A 22965-nucleotide genomic window follows, 5' to 3' on the forward strand; every position below is an offset into this window, starting at 1 on the left:
TGGGCCGGAGGGCGGGAGCCGAGGGAAGTCTCCGCGGAGGAGGGTGACGTGGGCATTTAGACGGGACCGGGGAAGGGGCCTTGGGAGAACAGAGAGAGGAAAGGGGAAGAGTCGAGTGACTCACCTGGCGACGTGGAAGCGATTCCAATCGAAGCTCGTGTATTTCCAAAGCTTCTGTAAGAATCGTGATGAAAACACCCCAGAGAGATGAGAGTCTGTGCCTTTAAATCTTCTACTTTTAAATTTACACGCAAGGGCATCTAGGCTCCAGGGAAGGGGGCCCTTCCTGGGCTGGGTGCCTGGGTGCCACGTGTGTGGGTACGTGTGTTTGTGTGCCTGTGTATGCATGTGCACGCGCATGTGTGCATGTGTACATGTGTGTGCAGCAATGGACTTGGGCGAGACCCCCCAGCTGCAGAGGCCGACAAACGCCCCGTGTGCAGAGCAGGCGCCGTGTCATGCGCGGCCCTACAGGTGGGTTTGCAAGCGGTTTGTCCCCCAAAGTCCTCACCATGGCTTAGCTGGGCGGCCTGGAGCAGACACCCACGGAGGGGCTGGCCCTGGGTGCGGGCGCCCTCCGGTTATTTGGAAAGCATTCCCGCGGGACACAGGAGCACCTGCTTGCTCTTCGGGGGAGCCAAGGGCAGTTTGAAGACGCATCTGCCCCCGAGCAGATTCCCTCATGTGTTCATGGAAAGTGGTTAAAAGCCGAAGCATCTCTCGTCATCTCTCTCTCCCCTGAAGCCTCAGCTGTCGGGTGTGGCTGAGAAAATCGTTTCTGCAGAATGCGCTCGACTCAGGTGACGGTCAAGCCCACCGGGGAGCTAGGCAGAAGCCAGAGCAGTGGCCTCATTGTGCTAGGAGCTTCTCTGTCCCGACTGGATGGGACTAGAGTTAACTAGATGGTAGTCGGGCTTGGAGAATCCAGTGACCGGACAACTGCGAACCAAGCTGTCCCGTGCCCGGGTCTAGTGAAAAACGCAACGTCCGGCCTCTGCCCCGTGTGGTTCGCGCCTCGACGAGAGCCGTGTTTACGAGGACGCTCCCGTCCGCCCCGGCTGCCGGTGGCGGCTCCCGGTGGCTGCTGCGTCTCCTCCTCCTGGCGAGCAAGTGGCTGTTGGAGAAGAGAGAGAAACGGGCCCGGGGCTCAGGCGACTTCGCAAGCCTGGCGGAACTTCTCCCACGCGACGTGCTCGTCGAAGGAGTCCGTGTGCTCCGCTTGTCCTCCTTCCTGTCTTAACTTTTCCGTGCGGAGGGAGGGGACAGGGGCGTCGTCACGGCTGTCCTGGAAGACTCCGTGTCGCTTCGAAACTGCGACAGACAGGTGTCCTTGGCTCCCAGGAAGCCCTCCCCACCGCCTGACCAGAATCTCCCCCATTCTTGTCTAAGCGATTAAAATATTTATTTTTTTGTCCATAGAGAAGTCAGATGAAGAAGCGACACGTTTCTACACCTCTTCTTTTTTTTCGGCGAATAGTCCCCTCATTTCTTTGTTTTTCATTTGTCGGTCAGGGTTGACATTGAATGTGATTGCATCTCAGTTTCGGGTGTGCAGTTGTGCGACCTCGGAGGTGTTCCTCCTGATTAGTGCCCAGCTGGCACCCTGCGGAGTCACGACAGCGTTACCGGCTGGATTCCCCAAACCTCCTCCCACCCGGCAACCATCAGTTTGTTCTCTGTCTCTACGAGTTTATTTTTGTTTTATTCGTTCATTCATTTATTTTTTTTTTCAGATGCCACGTGTACGTGAAATCACGTGGCATTTGTCATTGTCTGTCTGGCTTATTTCGCCCAGCACACATAATCCCCTCTAGGTCCATCCATGTTGTCGCAAATGGCGACATTTCACTCTGTCTTGGCCGAGCGACAGTCCATGGTGTGTCCGCTTCGCCCCTTCTTTACCCGCTCGTCTGTCGATGGCACTTGGGTGGCTTCCGTATCTCGGCTGTTGTGGATAGCGCTGCAGGGAACATAGGGGTGCATAGATCTCTTCTAATTAGTGTTTTGGATTTCTCTGGGTAAAGACCCAGAAGTGGACCTGCTGGGTTCTATCGTAGTTCTGTTATTTAATTTTTTGAGGAACCTCCAAACTGTTTTCCCCGGTGGCCGCCCTGATGCGCACCGTCACCAACAGTGCCCGAGGGCTCCCTTTTCTCCGCATCCTGGCCTCTCTCTCTCCCACTCCCCAGAGGCAGAATTCAGACAGATGCAAATCAGAAAGCGCCAGGGACTCCACTGCGAGCTAGCGAGAGACTGGAAAACGGAATCAGAAAATGCTCAGCTCGACAAGCTCTGTCTTTGTTAGCCAGGGCTGCGGAATTACACAGCCAGGCGGTGAGCCCAGCCCCCCGCCCCTCCTCCGGCGGGAAGCCGGAGATCTGAGCGCCCAACTCCCGTCCTGGCTTTGAAAGGTTTTCCACAGGGGAGCGAGGGAGGCAGAGCCTTCGCGCTGACACAGCTGCTCCTCCTTCCTGATGCTCATGGCCGGGCTCAGATGCAGACTATCACTTCTGTGTCCTTTGTCCTTCGAGGACGAAGTATTCGCCGACCTACACCACTGTCGGCGAACTCCAAGCCGACTGAGATCGGAGGACGTGACAGTCACACAACCACTCCACTGGGCCGTCACCGCGAAGGGCCTGCTCTCTCCCCGCCGTGTTAATAGCCAGATAGGAAATCTTTAAACGGCTGCAAATTGCATCAATTAAAATCGTTTCCATTCCAAGGGAGCCCGGGCCTGCGTTCTTTGACCCCGTGTCTTTTTATGTTGGATATACTTTCTTAATTAAGCAAGTAATAAAAACAAGCAGGAGTAATTGTCACACAAACGTTTCTTAAAGTAAAAAGTTTTTGAAAGAATTGAAAAGAAAGGCCGGGGTAGAATTCTTCCGTAAGGTGTAAACTTTGCGCATCGCCGCTTCGTTATTTTGGCAGCGGAAAAAGCCACGGGTACGAGGGCCCCTTTCTCGTGCTGGACGTGACCTTGGCTTCCGTCTCTAGGACGAGCCGGGGCAGAGTAGACCTGTGAGGGCGCCAGAGAGGATGGTGCAGACCGACTGCTCCTGCGCGCGGGTGTGTCCCGGATGGATGGAATGTGGCCGTTCGGAGTAGGTCAGATCAGTCTCTTACTCGATGTTGCCCAGTAGCGCCCACCGCACCCGGGACGAACGCACGCCGCTGACCGCCGGCCACGGGGCCCGCCGGACGCTGATGCTTCCTCCCCTCCATCCCGCCCCCGCTCACCTGCGTCGAGCCCCGTTGCCCGGCTCTGCTCCCTGACCGGGGCGGCCCCCAGGCCGTTGCCCGTCTCTGCTCCCTGACCGGGGCGCCCCCCAGGCCTTTGCCCGGCTCTGCTCCCTCTGCCGAGACCGTCCCCCCGATATTGTGTGCGTCGCTGGCTCTTTCTCTGCCGCGGGCTGCGTCCTCGACCGCCGTCTCTCTAGAGATGTTTCCTCCGGCCGCCTGGGCTCTCCCTCCGCCCCCTTCCGACGCCAGGCTTCGTCCGGTCGCCCCGTTTACTCCCCTCCTTCCTTCTTCGACCCGTTTCCTACGCGTTTCTCCAAACTGAAATACTAGTTGGCAGAGGGGAGCACGTCCTCTGTTCTGCTCGCCTCGAAGCCCCTGAACCCCGAGCAGCGCCTGCGCACAGCCCGGGCTCGGAAGGTGCCGTCGAATCTGCCGGCGCCCCCGCGAGTGGTGATGGGCCTGGGCTGGAACCGGCCTCGCCTCCCGCTGCCACCGAAGCCCGTGCTGGTCTTTGAAGGGCCGCTGACCGAGCCCTGGAGACTCGGGCTTCGCCAGGGCGACCCTTCTGGCCAGCCGCGTCCCAGCGCCACGTGGACGGCCCAGACCACGGCAGAATTTCATGCTGCAGGCGCGGTCCCCCGAGACAGCATTCTAGTGCGGCGCGTGCTTCGAGCTGCTTCTCTGCGGCGGTGATTAATCTGAGTTTATTTTGCCAGCTCCGTCAGGCCCATTTCTCCTCCTGACCAGCGGCCGCTGACTGAATGTCGCACGGGGCTTTGATTAGCAATAGCTTGAGGTCCCCCGAGACCACAGGAGGCAGGGCGGCGTCGCGGGCAAGAGAGGCCTGTTCCAGGCGGCCCGGGGGTGAATCGCGCCCCCCACTTACCAGCTGAGGGACTTGGGGCGCGCTCCCCAGAGTCTCCCTCACAGTTTCTCACCTAGAAAATGTAGGAGCACCAGCTCCTCAGGGGCGTCGTAAAGAACGAGTAAAGAATAAAGCGCTTAGAACGCGCAGAAACAGTGCCCGGCGCACAGTAGGTGCTGTGCTATCTGTTATGCCCGCCCGTAAGGAACGTGCTGTCTAGGAAGGACGGGCAGGACCTGCGGAGGAAAAAGGTAACTGATGGGACCCCAGGGAAAGGGAGAGACCGCTCCGACTTGGGCGCTTAGTAAAAACCTTCCCCGAGGTAAGTTGAGGCTCAAATCTCGAGACAAGAACATCGGGCCCCTTCTGAGGATTGTTGATTGGGTTGAAATAAAATCTTCGTCTTTTTGATTCTAAGGTCCTCCCCGACACTTATGATCACTTAGGCTACTAAAATGAGGTGGACCAGACAGCCCCCCACCCAGGGCATTGTCACATACAGAACCTGAGAGGTCAGGTCGCATGGATCCTGCCACTTCGACTGACGATCTTCGGTTTGTTTCAAGGGCCCGGTTTGGTACATGGAAGCATCACGAGAGAGGCCAGGGACTGTTCTCTGTCAGCGAGCTTCTGGAAGTCTGCAGATCTGGGTTTTATAATTACCGTTCCCAGAACTTCTTGGTGCTGGCTTTTGCAAAATGGGTTAGCAATTGTGACGTTCGCTCTCCGACCCGGAAAGCCACACGCGAGATGGTGACAGCTGGAGGGGTCCCCCGGTTCGTGCGAGGGGGCCCGTGTGGGACCACGGTGCTGCCCTCCTCCCAGCCCACCTCCCGGACTTCGGTGGCAGCTGCCGCCCCCACGGTCCCCACTGCTGGACGCCGGGGGGTCGGAGGCTGGGAGGGGCCGTGTCTCCTGAATCCCCTTCCGTGTGAAGTCAGAGAGAACCTCCACCTGTCGGCCTCCCGGGCGTGGAGCGGGTCTGGCTCATCGCACTGGGGGGTCTGGGAGGAGCTGGGGGTGGTCTCGCTGGTTTCTCTGGGGAATGATGTCTGGTGGCTTATTGGAGACGGCTTTTTAATCGTGCTGTGTGCACGCACACATACGCGCACACGCACACACATGCACACACATGCATACAGTGCACACATGCACACACGTGCATATGCACACACCTGCACACGTGTGCATACACCGCACACACGCGCACACACACATGCACCCACACATGCATACGCACACACATGCACACACTGCACACATGCACACAGTGCATACGCACACATGCACACATGTGCATACACCACACACATGCGCACACGCACACATGCACACACACGTGCATACACTGCACACACGCACACACGTGCATACGCACACATGTGCATACGCACACACATGCATACACGTGTATACACTGTGCGCACACACACGGGCTCACACACGCATACACACGCACACACACACACGTGTATATCCCGTCCCGGTGTTGAACGTCCTGTTACGTCCGACGAGATGGTACCTCAGAGGGGAAACGGAAGGTCAGCTCTCGCTGCGGGTCGTTTCCATGGCAGCCGCCGCACGCCCCCAGGCAGCGCCCTAACGATGGGTTATGGGTTATTACCGTTTAGCCAAGACACATTGTAGCGACTGATTGATAATGTAACCGGCTCAGCGAGGCCGCGGGTTAACCTTTCGTTCGTTCTCAGATGCGAACACGGCCCGATGTGTGAGGTCATTTATCTTAATGTCTGTCCCTCCACGTAGCTCTTTCTCCCGTGAACAAAGGAGGGAAGGAGGAGGCCACGTGTCCCAGGGGCTCCCTCAGGCCGAGCGTGTTGGTGGCATCTCGCTTGCCACCCCGAGAAGGGGGCTTTAATCAGGAAAGTCCCTTTTTCAGGCGGCCGGACCGAGTGCTGCATTCAGCCAGCTGCGGCTGTAGCCGGGGGAATTCACACGCTGGTCTCGGATCTGATGGCGCATAGTGGCCCGGATGCCCGCGAGGGTCCAGCCTGGCTGCCCGTGAGGGTCTGGGAAGAAATGCACCCAACTCCGCCAGCGCCGTCTGCCCCGCTGGGTACCGAGGCCCCGTGGCTCCGTGTCAACCATCCAGCCTCGGCGGCTGAATCTGGGCCCGCTTTGTGGCCAAGATGCTCCGACGGCCCAGGCCCGTTTGGGAACTGTCTGCCACACGGAGGGGTGACAGGGCACTATGGACCAGAGCCCAGGGCAAAGCTGTCCCGGGCTGTGCCACTGAGGGGCTCGGGGACATCTCTCTCGGGAGCTGGGAGTGAACGTAGCCGCTTACGAGGTTAAATCCCCAGGGTTCACGCTGCCTCCACGTTTCCAGCCTTGCACCCCCTTCCCGGTTGCAGTCCCCAGGCAGGCCCCGACACAGGAAAAGACCGTCTCCCTTAAACACCGTGGACAAAGAAAAACAATCAAGAGAAATATTCTAGATGCTCGTGCGGCAGAGAATTTTAAATCCTCCATATCCTAGGAATCAGATTATCATCTTTCGTTGAAAGATTTTTTTCAGGCTCCATATTCATCAGTTATAAAGAACACATAAGATAACAAAAAATAAAATTATAATAAGTAAGATATCTTCCATCTTCTGCCTTGGAACTGCTAATATGTAGAGACTGAAAAACACAAATAAAGCCTGCAACTATGTTCTTAGTGACCAAAAATATGTAACCCAAACTGATTGTAGATAGATAGATAGATAGATAGATAGATAGATAGATAGATAGACAGACAGACAGACAGACAGATAGATAGATAGATAGATAGATGATAGATGATAGATAGATGATGATAGGTAGGTAGGTAGATAGACAGACAGACAGACAGACATATAGGATGAGGAAAATTGGAGAATAAGAAATATAATATTCTATTAGCAGATTTATTTATGTTATAATCCAGTTCAATTCGACTTAAAATTCAAAAGTAAACCAACAGAGAAATTTGCTGATAAGTAATGTTTTAATTGGGCCAAAGGATGTTCGAAAATTTATTAAAATTGATTCGAGAAGTATTTTTACACAGTTTGAAAAAGGAGACGTATCAAGATATTTTATGGAGACATAGCTTCAGGTGGCTGCCAGGTAGACAATCGGTTTAGTAGTGATATACATCTGAGAGAAGGGAAAAGAGTAACCTATTTAGAGAAGAGAGAACAGCTATTTTTTTATTCAGATACAATTGACGTACATTATGTAGCTTCAGGTGTACGATGTAACGATGTGATATTTGTAAAGACTGAGAACTTATCACCACAAAAAAGTCTAGTTAACACCCATCATCAAAATAGTTACGATTTTTTTTCTTGTGATAAGAACGTTTAAGATTTATTCTCTTAGCAACTTTCGAGTATACTATACAATACAGTATAATTAACAGTCACTGTGCTGTGCATTACGTCTCCCAGCATTATTTATTTTATAACTGCAAGTCTGTGCCTTCTGGCCCCTTCACCCTTTACGTCCAGCCCACCCCTGCCTCCCGAAACCACCAATCTGTGAGCTCAGAATTTTGTTTGTTCGCTTTTTCAGATTCCGCATATGAGAACGATCAGGTGGCATGTGTCTTTCTCATCTTAGTCCAGTTAGTGTAATGCCCTCAGGGTCCATCCATGTTATCACAAATGGCAAGATTTCCTTCTTTCTATGACTGAATGATACTCTATTGTATATACGTACCATATTTTCTTTATCCACAGATGGACACTTGGGTAGGTTCCATGTCTTGGCTATTGTAAATACTTCTACAGTGAACATGGGGGTGCATAGATCTTTTCAAAGCAATGCTTTTGTTGCGTTCGGATAAATACCCGGTAGTGGAATTGTTGGGTCACGTGGTAGTTCTGTCTATGGTTTTTGAGGAACTCCAAACTGTTTTCTGTAGCGGCTGCACCAATTCACATTCCCACCAACACGGCACGAGGGGTCCCTTCTCCCCACATCCTCGCCGACGCTTGTTATCTCTTGTCTTTTTGGGGACAGCCATTCTGACAGGTGTGAGGTGACATCTCACTGTGGTTTTGATGTGCATCTCCCCGGCGATGGGCGATGCCGAGCGCCTTCCACGTACCTGTTGGCCACCTGAATGTCTTCTTTGGAAAAACGTTTATCCAGACCCTCTGCCCACTTTTTAAATCAAATTGTTTGGTGGCTTTGTTTTGTTTCGTTTCGTTTCACTATTGAGTTGTATGAGTCCTTTATATAGTTCGGATATTAATCCCTTATCAGATACATGATTTGCAAATATTTTGGTGGGGCGGCCTTTCATTTCGCCGACAGTTTCCTTTGCGGTGCGGAAGCTTTTAATTTGATGTGGCCCCGCTCGTTTCCTTTGGCTTTCGTTGCCTTTGCTTTCGGTGTCAGATGCAGAAAATCGTCGAGGAGCTCACGGCGCATGTTTTCGTCAAGCAGTTTTATCGATTCGGGTCTTACGTTCGAATCTTTAATCTCCTTTGAGTTAACTTTTGTGTATGGTGTAAGAGAGTGCTCCGGTTTTATTTTGCTTGCATGTGATTGTCCAATTTCCCCGACACCATTTACTGAAGAAACTCTCCCGTTTCCATGGTATATTCTTGGCTCTCGTGCTGTAAATGAATTCGCCGGCGCACATGGGTTTATTTCCGGCCTTCTATTCTGTTCCATTCATTTACGTGTTATTTTTATGCCAGCGCCATGCTGTTTTGATTACTACATTATTTGGTAATAAGAACCGTTATTCTTGAAAAAAAAGGACACATATTTATAGAGCACCTGCAGGTGGGTTCAGAGAGGCTCTTGCTTCAAGCTCGGGGATCTCTGGTGGACCCCCCCACCATGCCCACAGCTGAAGACGGGGGGCCCAGAGCGGTGACGTGACTTGTCCGAAGGGAAAATGCTGATTATGCAGAGGGCTGGGGTCTCAGCCCAGCTCCATTAAAGCTAAGACGTCGTCGCGTTTGGTAGGTTCTCGACTAGATTTTGTTCATTTCTGCAAAAGAATTCCAATGGCTCGTGAGGGCGAAATAGCAATAAGTCAAAATGGGACTTAGAGCTGTTTGGTAATAAAAGAAAAAAAAAATAAGGCAGTTGCATCCTTACTGGGCCTCAACTTGAAAGGAAGGGCAGAGTCCCTGGCTTGGTTGTCAGGGTTACCCAAGGCCCCAAGTGACTTTGGTTTAGAGGCGATAAATGACCGTGTTTGAGAGAACTGCCCGCATTTCAATCTGCTGCCTCCTAATGTGTGATCGATCGTGACCACATCGGAAGCCTCTTCTCGATTTTCCACTGTCTTCTCTGTGAAATGAAAAAGAATGATATTACTTTGTAAGGTTATTTGGGAATTTAAAAAGCGATGTGTGTGTTTTAAATAAACTAGACCTAATATCAGTAAATTTATAAAGCGTCGACAAGGGCGGATCAAGTGAGTAAGATGTTATAGATTACAGGGAAGTGTTACTCAGTTTCTCCGTTAAGTAAAACTTTCATTTCCCAATTGATGCTGCTGAGACTGTGCATTAAGCTTCGTGTCTCCCATGATCTATAAGAAATCGAAAGATTTAAGGTTCCTACACCGAACAGATTCTAGTCCTCGGGCCGGCAGGCGGCACCTGCCACTTCGTCCTCTGGGCCACGTGGTCTGCTGGTCTGCGAGTGTCACTGTTGTCCCCAAGTTGCTTCTACGATGAGCTCTGGCTGCACTCCAGGCCTACTTCGGAAGGACAGCATGCTCCTGTGGCCGTGTCACCTCCCCACCGGTCCCCGGCCCCGGTGTCACCTCCCCGCCAGCCCCTGGCCCCCATGTCACCTCCCCGCCGGCCCAGCTCTCCTAGTTAACTTCAGGGGCCTCGAGTTTATGACATCCCTAATTCTTAACAATGAAGATGGTGCTTTTAGTGCTCATTTTGATAAAATTTTACCACTCCGAATCTATTTGGCTGTTTTATAGCGTCATTATTATTGTTCACCAAGGCGTCAGACCTTTACCGCGTGCTCACGGCCGGCTCCGGGAGACGCAGAGCTGAGCGTGTGATCTGGTGCCTGGGGACAGCTCCTCGACTTGTCATCTCGTCTCGACCGCTGGCTGCGGAACCGGAGGTAACGAGGGCATCTGGGATGAGTGGCACGGAGGGGGGCGGCCCAGCGGGTCGTGGGGACAGCTCCGCCGTACCACGTGGACCCCGTGCTGACACGCGGTGACCACGGGGTCAACATCTGTAACCTAAAAAGTAACGTAAGGGATAACGAGCGACGCTGTGGACTGGAAGCCCGTGTCCGCCCGTTCACACGTCCAGCCCTAACCTGTAAGGCGACGGGGCTGGGGGCGGGGCCTCTGGGGGTGACGAGGCCACAAGGGCAGAGCCCCCGAGAATGAGACTAGCACCCTGATGAGGAGAGGCAGGGTCTGCTCCTCCTCTCGGCTCTCGGCCACGTGGGGTCCGTGCGAAGTCACAGCTCTGGGCCGGGAAGCGGGTCCTTACCGGGCACCGGGCCGGGAAGTGCTTTGAACTCGGACCTTCCAGGCTGTAGGATTGTGAGATAAGTTTCCGCTGTCCGTAAGGCACCCAGTCTGCGGGATGCCGGTAGCGGCCCACGGGTGGATGAGGAGCTGGGTAGAAGACGCGGCCCGTGCAGAGATGCGGCCGGGTGGACCGAGGGCCGAGCCGAGCGGCGGCGCAGCGGGCCGAGCGGGGGCTGGGCTCGGACCGCCCTCCGGCCCGGCGTCTCCGTCCGGCCGGTTCCTCGCTCCGCTTACTCCTCCTCTTTGCTGTGCTATTCAGATGACGGCTTCGCAAACACCCCTCGGCCTGGTTGGCGGGCATGGGCAGCTTTTCCTTCTTCCCTTCTCCCCCTTGACACCCGATCGGACCGAAGCCTGTGAACCACCTACTTCTGAAACTGCACTTGTGAACCCCGAGGCGCCCTCGGCCAGCGGTCCAGCCAAGACCCCTTCCCTCTGGCCGGATCTGCGCGTCTTTGTCTGTCCCCGGCGCCCACGGCTCCCCCGGAGGCCATCCTACGTGCGACTTCCAGGTCTCAAAGCAGAAGCCAGGGCTGTCAGGAACCCGCGATGGCTTCTCACGGGCGGACGAAAGTCAGGCTTCTGGAGTCTGGCTGAAGACTTTGGCCTCTTCGAAGGATTTTGAGCCGTTACAGAATTTAATCGGGTGAGTCACATGTTCAGAATAATTTTTTGAAAATATGCTCCCTGTTAAAATAGAAAAGAGATTCAGGGCAAAGCAGAGCCAGTGACAGGGAGCGAGCTTCGAGGCGCGAGAAACCAGAGTAGCGGCTGAGAGTTCACGGCGCTGGAGAGAGGGGGAGGGGCGGGGACCCACTCGAAAGGGAGATGACGCGTGACCGACGGGGTCCGGGGGAGGACCTGGGGGCCGGGGTGCTGCCCGGAGTCCTCGGTATCCACCGAGGTGTCCACCGTCAGGGGGTGGGGGCGGGTGAGGATGGGGATGCATGTTGAGGTCAGTTTCGGACTTGACGCTGGGACGTCTGAGGGAAGGCGTCCCGTGTGCCATCGGACCCGCGAGACAGAGTCCGGAAGAGAGGTTCGACCTCACCCCGAACCCACTGGCTGAAGGCAACGAGTGCTTGTTCCCGCTCATGACGCAGGTTGCTGGCCGGCTGAGCTGGGCCGAGCTCGGTCAGGTGGCTACCTGGCCGCGGACGGAGCAGCGGGACTGGACGGATCAGCAGGGACTGGACGGCTCAGCGGGACTGGACGGCTCAGCGGGACTGGCTGTCCTCAGCGGGCCTCAGTCACGCCTTGGGCAGTGCCTCGTGGTCAGCACGGCTGACAGCAGCGTCCCTGGTCAGCAAACGAGCCCGGCCTAGTCTGCAGACGGCTGTGGGCATTGTCCCAGGAGAATGGGGCTCCGTGTGCAAAGCCCCTGGAGACCCAGCCGCGGAGCTGCCACAGAGCCGCCCCCTGCACCCCACTTTCCAAGGCAAGGCCAGGGTCAGCCGGAGCCGCAGGCAGGATACACCCCGCCTCCTGGTGAAGGGCGCAGGAAGCGTTGCCGGGCAGGGTCGCGGTCCCCGCAGAGCTGAAGGGCAGGCGGGGGTCGTCCGCTCACAGGTGACAGTGGACCAACCGCGGTGGCCTCCGCTCTTTTCCGAGAAGGCGAGGAGGCGGCCCAGGGCGGAAGGCTGCAGGGGGCCACGAACACGCGGGCACGGCCCCCCGGTGACAGTGGACGCCGGCAGATGGCCGGGCCGCAGCAGAGAAGGTCCTGACGCTGAGAGGGGATGCAATGAGACCCAGACAGGACAGTCGTGGCGAGACGGGGAGGGGACACCGCGCGGTGGGGAAGCGTTCCGCGGTCGGTCAGCGGGGTCGCCCCCGAGGCTCCTTTCCGTGGTGATAAAGCTTCTCCTTCCCCGGCCATGCGGGCGGGGACCGCGCCCCGCGGTCTTCACTTGGGGGGCACGCCGTGCCTGCGGGGTGCCCCGGGTCTGTCGGCGAGGGACTGAGTGAGGGGAGAAAGGGGACCCGCAGAGGCAGAAGGAGAGAACCAGGCCTTGGGCGGAAGGAAGGAGAGGAGGAACTTGGAAGAAGCAGGAGGCAAACAGGCTCTTGATGTCAAAAAAGGTGACATGGGGCAAGCCGCGGGAGGGTGGGACGGGTGCGGTGTGGGGCAGGGCCGCTCCGGCTGCCCTCGGGGGCGCGGCAAGCTGGCAGGAGGAAGTGGCAAAGATGAGCTCACTGGGTCGGGCAGGTTCCCAGCCTCTCCCCAGATGCGCCGTCTGAAGAGGCACTGGACCGGGAGAGCCCATGATGGGAGGGGCAGAGGACACCCTCGCAGGTCCTAATGACCCGCGGCCACCGTCAGCGCTTCGGCTCATCACGTGACCCTGGAACCTTAAAAAGATCTGAAGGGAAACCCCCAAATATGTGAGGTGGAATTAAGTGCCAGGGAGAGGAGGCCGATTTATTAGCAAATGCAGAAATGGGGTATTTGTCACACTCCCGGGGGTGTGGCCTGAGGGTCATACGCGCTGCGCACACGCCGTGCAACGTGGCCTATGAGGTGTTTCGAGTCCATTACCTTATTTAATCTTCCCCGCAGCGCCATGAGTGAAGACCTGTTTTTATTTATATTTCATACATAAGGAAACTAAGGAACAGAAAAAAGTCCAGTTTTCATGTTCTCGAACGAGCGGGCATTTGAGCCCAGGCAGTTCAATGTCCGATCCGTCCGTCCTCACCCCCATGCCATTCCGTCCCGATGGCTTTAGTGACGATCAGATAATTTAGGCAGAACAGAGGACGTGACCAAGACACACGCGTGCGTGTCCACACGACTTCAGCGAGCGCCCTGCGCCTTTGGCCGGACCCGGCGGGATTTCTTCTGCCCCTCCTCGTGGATGGCCCTGTCCACGCACCCTCCGGACCCGACCTGCAGAGAGGTAGCCAGGAAAATGGCAGCAACTCTGACGACAACACCAGACTCGGCGGGAGAAGAAGGTCCCCCAAGAGAAAGGCCGAGAACCGATGGTTCATTCTCTCTGCTAATACCCGGGAAGGAGTTCACGGCCGTCAGCCGGAGTCGCTCTGGGTGAATGAGAAATGCATAGAAAAGGGAAGAACAGAGTGTGGGATGGAGAATAATGATGAAAATAAAGGTGGAGCAGAAAGAAGGAAAAAGGTCCAGGGCGGGGGGGGCGCACGGAGGGCGGGGGTGCCGGGCACCAGGCGGGGAGATGCCGGGCACCAGGCGGGGAGATGCCGGGCACCAGGCGGGGAGCCAGGGCCGTCGGCAGCCCCGCCCCCAGCAATCCTATTAGGCAGCAAAAATGAGATGATTGTATTTTCACTTTGCCGCGACATGCAAATGACTCAATTTAGCAGCTAGACATGTTTGTTATTGGATTCCGAGAAATTCTCTCCCTAAAATGTAATATTTTTGTGACAATATTGTCAGCGATGCCAGATCGCTTTTCTATTTTGGTTAAGCTTTTATCCGAGTCTAGTCTATGTCATCCGCTCCCAGATTCCAAACGATGGCTTTGATGTAATTTTCGTGTAAGCAGGAAATAATAACGTGCTCAGAAATGTGAGAAATGCGTTAACCTTCCCATTATTTTTCAGCGCCAGGAGGATTAGAGGGTGGGCCGCGCTAGGGAACGTAATTATTTCTCGCGATGAATTTTTATTTATGTTAATATCCTCGAGAGCTCACGGATCCGTCATGAGCCACGCCGTCTGTTTTGTTCCAGTCTTTATAACCCGCGTCTTTAATCCTTCTGCTTTTAGAGGCTTTTTTGCGTCACCGACAGAGACTTTTAAAGCCTATAAACAAAGGATGGTGATCAAAAAGCCCGGGACCCTGACCCCCGCAAATCCTCGCACCGTTCTGTCAAAATGGAGATGTGTTTCTTTTGGTTTCCCTAAATTTCTATTGACTTAAACAACTTCTCCGACAGAGATGACCTCCACCCCTCCAGGATTAACCGGTGAGAAAGGAAAAGGGAGAACGTGCAAGAAACGTTCGCTTGGATCCATCAGTCACAACCAGGACACACCTACCCAGGTCGTAAACGTTGAGAAACCTGCTCTATGCAGCCGCTGCGTCCGGGATGATAGCCACGTGGTCGGGAGCAGCTGTGACGCTCTCAGAAGTGGTGGATCCGTCTGCAGATCCGATGGACCGGGGCGAAATGGTGGTTGATTTTACGTATTACCTTGCCTGGGCCACAGCACCCGGAAAGTGGCTCAAACATTATTGCAGGTGATTCTCTGAAGCTGTTTTTTTTAGATGAGATTAACACTGAAATCGGCAGACTTTGAGAAAAGCGGATCACCCTCTGCTGTGTGGGTGGGCCCCGTCCAATCAGTTGAAGCGTTAATAAAAAAAAAAGGTTAATAAAAAAAGGTCTCCTGAGGAAGAGGGGATTCTGCCAGCAGACGACCTTCGGATGTGAACTGCGACACTGACCCCTCTCTCGGTCCGCTGCCTGCCCACCTGCCCTGCAGGTTTTGGCTACATCATGCCCACGGTTGTGTGAGTCATCACCTTAAAATAAAAAAAAATGTCCTCTTTTTTTCTGTACAGATACACACACACACACACACGCACGCACGCACAGAACGCCAACTGACGCAAAGAAGTAGGGGCGTGCTTTTGAGACTTTGAGACCCAAAGGACAATGGGAAGAGAGATTTACTCAAAGGGACAGAGGACGGGTCAGGGGGTGCGGGGAGAGAGCATGGGAGACCGGGCCACTTCTGGGCGGCAAGCTGCAGAGGGCACTTTGCAGCTCTCTCTGGGCCATGCCCTTCCCCAACCCCCGTCCCCACACCCCCACCTGCACCTCAAGACCTCGAGCCACTGGAGAGAGACCTCTGCGGTAGGAGGGGAGTGGCACTGGCTTTGGGGACCCGAAGAGAAGGACTGATGAGGTCTTTCTTGACCAGTGGTTCGTTCTGAAGAAATTCATATTCTAAATGTTTTCCACGTTCTTCATTTGGGCTTCCCTTAAGGAGAACGGTTTTTGTTATTCTGTTTAAAAGCCTTTTTTAAAGTGATAAGCTCATTGCTGTGCTTTTGTTATTCGGCCAGTCAGGAGATGGGGTGACGAAGCATTTGAATGGTTCTCAGTCTCCACTGGGCGGGAGAGTCCCCAGGAGAGCCTGTCCAGCGCAGGTCACCACCCCCCAGAAGCCCCCTGGGCGTGAAGGTCTCCGGCTAGGAGCTGAACTGGCTGCTCTACGGACGCTCCGGGACACTCCGGCGTCGACGGTCTTCGCAACCCTGCATCCGTCAATAGCTCGCCATGTGCAGAAAACCCATTTTCATGGAATTTTAATGTTTTAGATATGGATCCGTGGCAGAAAACCTAATAAAAGCCTAATTTAAAATGGCTTTGAGGTCAACTATCTGAGCGTTCTTTTCCATCATGCTGCTTCTGGAAAATACAAAAATAAATCAACAGCCGAGAACCCTATGATCTCCACAGTAGGAATTGCCCAGTGGTGGTTTCCTGTGGACCCTGTGCCCGCACGTGGCAGTCACGTGGAAGGCCCCACGCGCCCCCGGGAGGCAGGCGGACGCCCCGTGATGGGCCTGGCACAGCCCCGGCCCGCGAGGCCACTCAGCCGCGCCTGTCCCGGAGCTGTTCTCCCTTCACCGGCCCTGCCTTGCAGACAGTCCTTGGCTCTCAAAGAAGCTACTGGAGCAATCGGCAGGCGAGTCGCAGAAGGCGGCGATCACAGTCTGCAGCATCTTTGCTGACTTAAAGCGAGCAGAGGGCGCGAGGCGCACTGAGGGGGGCAGGCGGGCCACGCTGAGGACAGGGACGGCGGCGTGTAACCAGCTGGCTCATGGCTTAATGCTCCGTAAATACGAGGGCCACCTGGCCGAGGCCCTTTTTGGCAAACGCCACGCGGAGGGTCTGCGCTCACGTGAGAACAAACGCGGAGAAGCTGCGCCGAGTCTTCCTGTCACCTGCGAACGCCTGGCCACAGCCAGTCGAAAGGGAGACGCACATGAGTCCCCATTCCTGCACGGTCACCTGGCAGGGTAGGCCTGTGTCCGCCGAGGGAGTAAGAGCCGACAGTGTGCAAGGCCGACTTCCACGTCCTGCCTCCTCGCCACCCCCCGCCCCCCGCAAATCCCAAGGATGGCTCGTGACCGTCAGGAGGCCACTGTGTCCAGCAGCCAGAACCTCAGTGCTGAAGACAGAGGGGGCTGTGCTGTCTCATGAGCGCCTCCAGTTAGAATCGTCTGGGCTGGTGACAGGCAGAAGTGTCCCTCCGCACACTGAAGCGGGCACCGTGGGAGAGAGGCTTCGGAGCCTGGTGAGTTCGGTCCTCGGAAGCTCAGACCGTGAGGCGTGGGCCGCTGGCCTGTGAGGAGCCGAGAATGCTTCGGCCCACGGCACTTTGCAGGTGAGTGCACACCTGCCGCAGAGATGGGGCGGCTGGTGCGATGGACTGATGAATCACGTCTACCGCCGGTTGGAGTTAGCTGCCGAGTTGCGTCTTCCCCCGAAGGAGCCGGATAAGGACGGTCGTCTTTCGTGACATAAAATGCGTCGCAGATCTTTGTGGCATGGAGATCGGGAGGGGGCAGGGATACAGGGACACCCGGAGAAGCGCGGCCGGTGAGCGTTTGACGTGTGACATTTGAGGAAAATTGGTTCGGACGCCGATCCTCGTGACCCGGATTCCCCGGGGGCCCACGGAACGGTCGCCTTTTTCACCGGAGCAAGGCGGCCCTCCCCTGACCCCCACAGCGAGCCTTTGGGCTACTCACGCCTGTCCTGCTCGCAGGCTCCGGAGGAACTGGGTGACACACTCTCTGCCCAGGGCTCCGGCCCAGGACGACCAAGCCTTTGCTCGCGCCAGCCGGGCCCAGATCGTCCTCGAGTCAACGGGCGGCCAGACAGCAGCGTCGCCTCTGGACTCACGGACGCCAGCCGAGCCCGTCGAATGCAGAAGACGCCTCCTGACTGCGAAACCCGCTGGGCTCAGATTCAGCAGGCCCGTCACAGACGCCACCCACAGGCCTGGGGACGCCCACACCTCGTCCTCTGCGGCCACAGAGAGACATCGGGCTGTGAACCTTACTAGGTTCGAGGCCGTGGCTGCTGCCCCAGGCAACGCCAGAGCGGCGCCCGCCGGCCTGCGACTCCCCAGATGGCGTTGTTAAAGGGGTCCATCCGTAGCCATTTGTGGCAAAGGTCTAGGTCACTCCAAACAGCACTAGAAAAGGGCACTGTGCTCAGCAGACGCCAGGAGGAAGCCAGAGCGGTCTGAGCCCGAGGGCAGGCCGAAGACAAGCCCAGTCAGGTCCCTACGCTGCGTTAACTGAGGAATTTGCCAGATGCCAGCCCTCCGCCATTTTCCTCGGAGCTCGGGGCCACCGCAGATGCCGGTGGGACCCGGCAGGACGCTGTCAGGGCGGAGGGCCTAGCACCCCCTCAGCCACGCTGCACCCAGCAAGGTCGTGGCAGGAGCCCAGCTTACAGGACACCATTCGAGAGAGTATTGTCTCAGTTTTCCCAAGAACGAAGCTCAGTCAGCTCTACTCCACACACCTGGGAGAAGTCAACAGCCGAACCCCTCGGGCGTCAGGAGCCCCAGGTGAGAACGGCAGGCAGAGGGACTCCGGGGCCCAGGTTCTGTGGTGGCCCCACTAAAGCCGGTCCCTCAATGACAGGATGCTGCAGAGACAGCCCTCCGCCCTCCGTGCGTGCCCGTGGGCTCACGCTCATCCGAGGGCTGGAGCACATGCAGGTGACAGGTGGCCGGCCCGTGCCTCGCAGAGCGGTGCCCGGCGGGCAGGGAGCAGCGGGCTGCAGGTCGGGGCCATGCTCGTGGCTTTGTGTGGGCGGCTCCTCCCCCCGGGCACCGACGGCTGAGGCCGGCCGTGGCGTCTAATTCTGCCACCTCTCTAGTCCCTGGAGACTTGTTCCAGCCCACGGCAGGCTCTCGCTGGCAGATCCGGCACTAGGAAGCTTGGCCAGAGGGTAACAGTCCAGCCTGCCCCCAAGCCAAAGCAGAACCGGGACGCTTCGGCCGAGCTGAGGTCACGGTCACCTCGCCGGCACGGTTACCGTCTCGGCCCCCGAATCCTCTGGCTGGGGAAGAAGCAAGTCCTCACTGGTTCTGTTCCCCATGGGGCCCTGGTTCTGCTGCCGAGCCAAGGAGGGGTGGGGGAGGTGCAGGCCCAAACCCAGGTCGGGGGTGAACAAGGTCAAAGGGAAAACTTAGCTCTTTGCTGCAAAGACCACGTGGCTCTTCCTTCTAGTTTAAAGGTCAATATCATTTTCCTAAACCTCACCGGTTTCATAACATACGAGAGTGAAACTCAGCAGAAGTGGCGATTTTACTGAGGAGACGGAACTGGACTTGCCCTCGGCAGGACGGTGCCAGCTGAAACGCAGGGGGCCCCGCGCCCCGCGAATTCCAGTCAGAGACGATCAGTAAGTAACTTTCAGCGCTGGTATGAGCGCATCCCGCGCAGTGTGGGACATACTTATCCTAAGATCATGCGCCGTTTATCTGAAATTCAGATTTTACTGGGCACCCCCTGTTGTTTTTGTTAAATCTGGCAGCTCTGCTTGGAAGACAGTCTGTAGGAGCGTCTGGGAGGCCAGCCCACCGGGGTCCACCCCAGCCTGGGGTCCGCCCCTCCAGCCCGGGGTCCACCCCGGCCCCCTGTCGTTGGAGCTCGGCGTTGATGCGGACAGGCTGTGCGTCCGTCCCCTTGCCCGAGCAATGGGACAGAGCATGGCAGGGGGCCACGGGCAAAGATGGTTGGGATTTGTTTTCAGAGTGAATCGGCTGTTAAATACGAGGCCAGAGACGCAGTTTTGGGGGGAGGTGGGTGCGCTGTGGACCCGTGTGGATCGCACGTAACCCTTGGCCAGGGAGCCGTCCGTGTGGCCAGGCCCCGCAGCCTGGCAGGCCGGGCGCTTTCACAGAAGGCCGCCTGGGCTGGCGAGCGGGGGCCAGGCCTGCCCGTGGTCTCCCTGCGGGGAAATGCTCGTCTTAAGTGGAGAACAGGCCCAGTAGAGGCGGGGCGCCTGGCCCGGGGGCACCCCGACTTTCAGAGGGTGGAAGAGGGCCGGGCATGAGAGCGCCTGGTGTGGGCGCCATTGCTGGAGCAGCGTGCGAGCTGGGGGGTGGGGGACAGTGACAGGTGTGAAGAACCAGGGGTGCTCTCCCCCCGACCCCCGACGGCAGCTCAGAGGCGTTCTGCCCGAGGTCCCAGGACTGACGCCGTCCGTCTCGGCACTGTGCAGGCTCCCGGGCTCTCGGGACTGCAATGCGGGGTCAGCTGTGGCTCCCAGCCAGGGCGGTGATGCCCGTAGACATGGTGCCAGCAGCTGGGACAAGCCGGTGGCCCGCGGGTGCCCTCGAGGGCAGAGCTGACGTCTAGGGGACGGGACTTGGTGCACGCGGTGGGTGGCCGAGTGGGTGGCCGGATGGACGTGACACTTCAGCGAGGTCCCGCCCGGCCCGAGCTGAGGCAGGTTCGGGCAGGAGGAGGGGACTTTTCTTGCTTTTTCTAAACCGTGGCTAAAACAGAAAAGGCCAGGATTGCGTTTCGTTCCCATCTGGCACTTTTCTCGCGGTAAATTGATTTCCGTTATTTTTTTAAAGCCTCGTCGTGAAGCTTCTGCAGTTCGGTATAATGCGTCGAGGTTTCGAATTAGCCCGAATTCCCCCACATCCTCCTTCGGTTTCTCACACGAGCCTTCGTGATTGTCGTTGGGGACATTAAGATGCAAACGAGGAAGCGGCTCCGTCTGCGTGTGCAGGATTGGGGTGCTCCGAGCGTCTAGAGAGGATCCCCACCCCTGGGCTTGTCGGGGTGAGTGGGGGAGGGGAGGGGGCAGATGCCGGGTTTACTGCCACGAGGGCTTCTGCAGGCTCAGGTGACAGCCCTCGCTGACGGACAGGCACGCTTAGCGGGGGTCCTGAGTGAGCGGGGTTGGGGGGGCGGGAAAAACGGGCAGCAGAGTGTGTGCGTCCTGCCCGGAAGCCGAGCTGAGGCCGGAGGTGGGGCTTATCTTTCTTGCCCTCGTGGGGAGTTTGTGGGGTCCAGTCTTCTCCTCGCGGCAGAATTAAAGGTGACAAAGAGGATTCTGAGGGACAGCAGAGGGCGGAGGCCAGTTCCACCTTGTGTTCGTCCCTTTCCTGCGCTCGGCCGTGTCTCCTCCCTCCTTCCTCCCCGTCCCTCCCTCCCGTCCCGCTGGCTCCATCCAGCCTGGCCTGGTGCACAGGGCTGACCCCCTTGCCAGCGGCGCCCCCCAGCCTGAGACACACCCTCCTGCCCCCGGCCGTGCTGGCTCCTGGGGATCCTGCGCTCCGGGAGGGATGAGCCAGGGTTCCAGGCTTCCCTCGGGCGGAGGGTGAGCTGCGAAGCAGGGGAGCGTTTCTGCTCGGCCCTGGGCCCGGCTTCACCGGGGGAAGCCTCACCTAACCGCTCCGCCTGCCTGGCAAAGGGCAGCGGACCCGCCCTGCTCTGGGAAGAAGGCGGGCAGGTCTGCTCTCGTCCGGCCTCGGCAGCTCAAAGCACATGCCAGCCCCGGCTGTCTGTCTGGGCGTGGAGGGGACCCGCCCGAGGCTGGGCCTCGAACGGCGGAAGCCCGGCCATGCCAGGCCCGGTCCAGCTGTGGGATCAGCGCCCTGCGGCCGTGGACAAGATGCTCGTGTCTGAGGGACTGGCCTCTCCCTGCCGGGTGGGGTCCGACGCCCCCCGCAGGGCCTCGCTGGAGCGGGGAGCTGAGCAAAGCGAGGGCGGCCGCCCGTCCCCACCGCGTGGTTCTCGGGGTCCCGCCTTCGGGGACGTGTGACAGGAGCGGTTTCTGTTGACCTGTTGACAAAGGAGCTGCCCCCGGGGACAGGTGTGGGCTGGGAACGGGGAGAGGGAAGGGCGTCAGCATTGCGGTCTCGGGGAGCCACCCCCGCCGTCCTCCTGCCTGCCTGGGGACTCCCCTGAGTCACCCCCCGATGCCGGGCCCTGCTGGGCTCTCTCTGCCCCGGCCTGTTGCGGGTGGAGCCCCCAGAAGACCTGCGCACGGCCCCCACCCCCACCCCCGGACGCTCCTACCTCCCTCCACCGAGCAGCTCAGCTTCCCTCCCGCGGCCACCAGGCCCCCCTTTGCTGGGGGCTGAATCGTCAAGGGCGCTCAGGTCGAACGATTCCTCCTGCTTCTCGCAGGAGCAGCCGGGCTGTCGCCGGGGCGAGGACCAGCTCCCCCCGCGGCCAGGCAGGGGCCCGGAGGGATCCGCCTCCCACCCCCCCAAAGTCCTCACGGGTTTCCCGGGGTGGGGGCAGTGCACCGAGATGCCCGTTCCCAGGGGAGCCGCACGCTGCAGGCCGGGCCTGCCCAGGGCTGACGGTGTTTGCACAGTGCCTCCTTCAGACATTTCTCATCGTCCCGAACCTTACCCGGGGAGCCGGTGTATAGAACAAACAGCAACGGTCTCGTTGGTGACGGGTGCGCGGCGGTGACGAGGGCTGAGCCAGGGCCCTGAGCAACGCGGAGAATCGCTCAGAGGAGCTGCCCGCAGGTCCCGGGCTGTCTCACGCCAAGCGGGACACCCCTCCCCCCCCGGCCCTGCCCCGCACGTGGGGCCATTCCCATGACCCCCGGGAGCCCTGCGGAGACCTGACAGCTGGCAGTTAGCTGCCAGCCAGGGCTTGAGCATGCAGGAAGCGGGGGCGGGCGGCAGACAGTGCGTGTCCGGGAGCGTGTGGACCCGTGTGAACCCCATGTCCCTTCTCCCAGTGGCCCCGGCTGGCTCTGAGCCGTGCAGGCTCCTGGGGACAGCCGTGCCCCTGCAGGGCAGGGAGTTAGGGACCTCGGCTGAGCTGACCCCAGAAGGGGCCTTGGAGGGGTTGCTCCCTTCCTCAGACATGGCCACAGTTGTCTACCCCAGGGACGAGCCACGGCAAGGGAACAGGAACTTGAACGTGAACCGCTGTGGGGGGCAGACGTGCTCGACGCAGCCTTGGGCCGAGCGGGCGAGCGCCGGCGGCCAGCAGACGGGCGTCCGGGCTGCAAAACCACACAGCCCATAATTTTCCTGCAACGAGGGACAATGCGGAACCAAACGGCAGCGTGCGTTACGGGGGCCTGGGAGAGAAGGGGGCGCAGAGGGATGCAGAAGCCGGGGTGAAGGCCATGGCAGACCCGGGAGCCCTAACTCCGCGGGTACCACAGCCTCACGGGGGGAGGGGTGCTCCCTGTGTGGGCAGCTGGCAGCCAGCTTCCCCTGGACACTGCAGGACCCAAGGGTGCTGTCCGCACTGAGGGGGTGCGTGGGAACCACACACGCATCACACACATACCCCACACATACCACACATACACACGTAC

The 22965-nt window shown here is 57.9% G+C and overlaps 1 long non-coding RNA gene across 2 annotated transcripts in view; it reads left to right on the forward strand.

Moving 5' to 3' along the window:
- Positions 1 to 18695, forward strand: part of LOC112470027 — a 35344-nt gene extending 16649 nt beyond the window's left edge. Inside the window, exons 3-5 of one of the 2 annotated variants that reach the window (XR_003042812.1) lie at positions 10064 to 10212; positions 10896 to 11282; positions 14384 to 18695. This is a non-coding gene — a long non-coding RNA (uncharacterized LOC112470027). The remainder of the gene's footprint in view (positions 1 to 10063; positions 10213 to 10895; positions 11283 to 14383) is intronic. The other variant, XR_003042813.1, reaches the window with a different exon arrangement.
- Positions 18696 to 22965: the final 4270 nt, after the last annotated feature.

This window comes from Pteropus alecto, unplaced genomic scaffold (genome assembly GCF_000325575.1).
Source record: "Pteropus alecto unplaced genomic scaffold, ASM32557v1 scaffold189, whole genome shotgun sequence".
Lineage (NCBI taxonomy): Eukaryota > Metazoa > Chordata > Mammalia > Chiroptera > Pteropodidae > Pteropus > Pteropus alecto.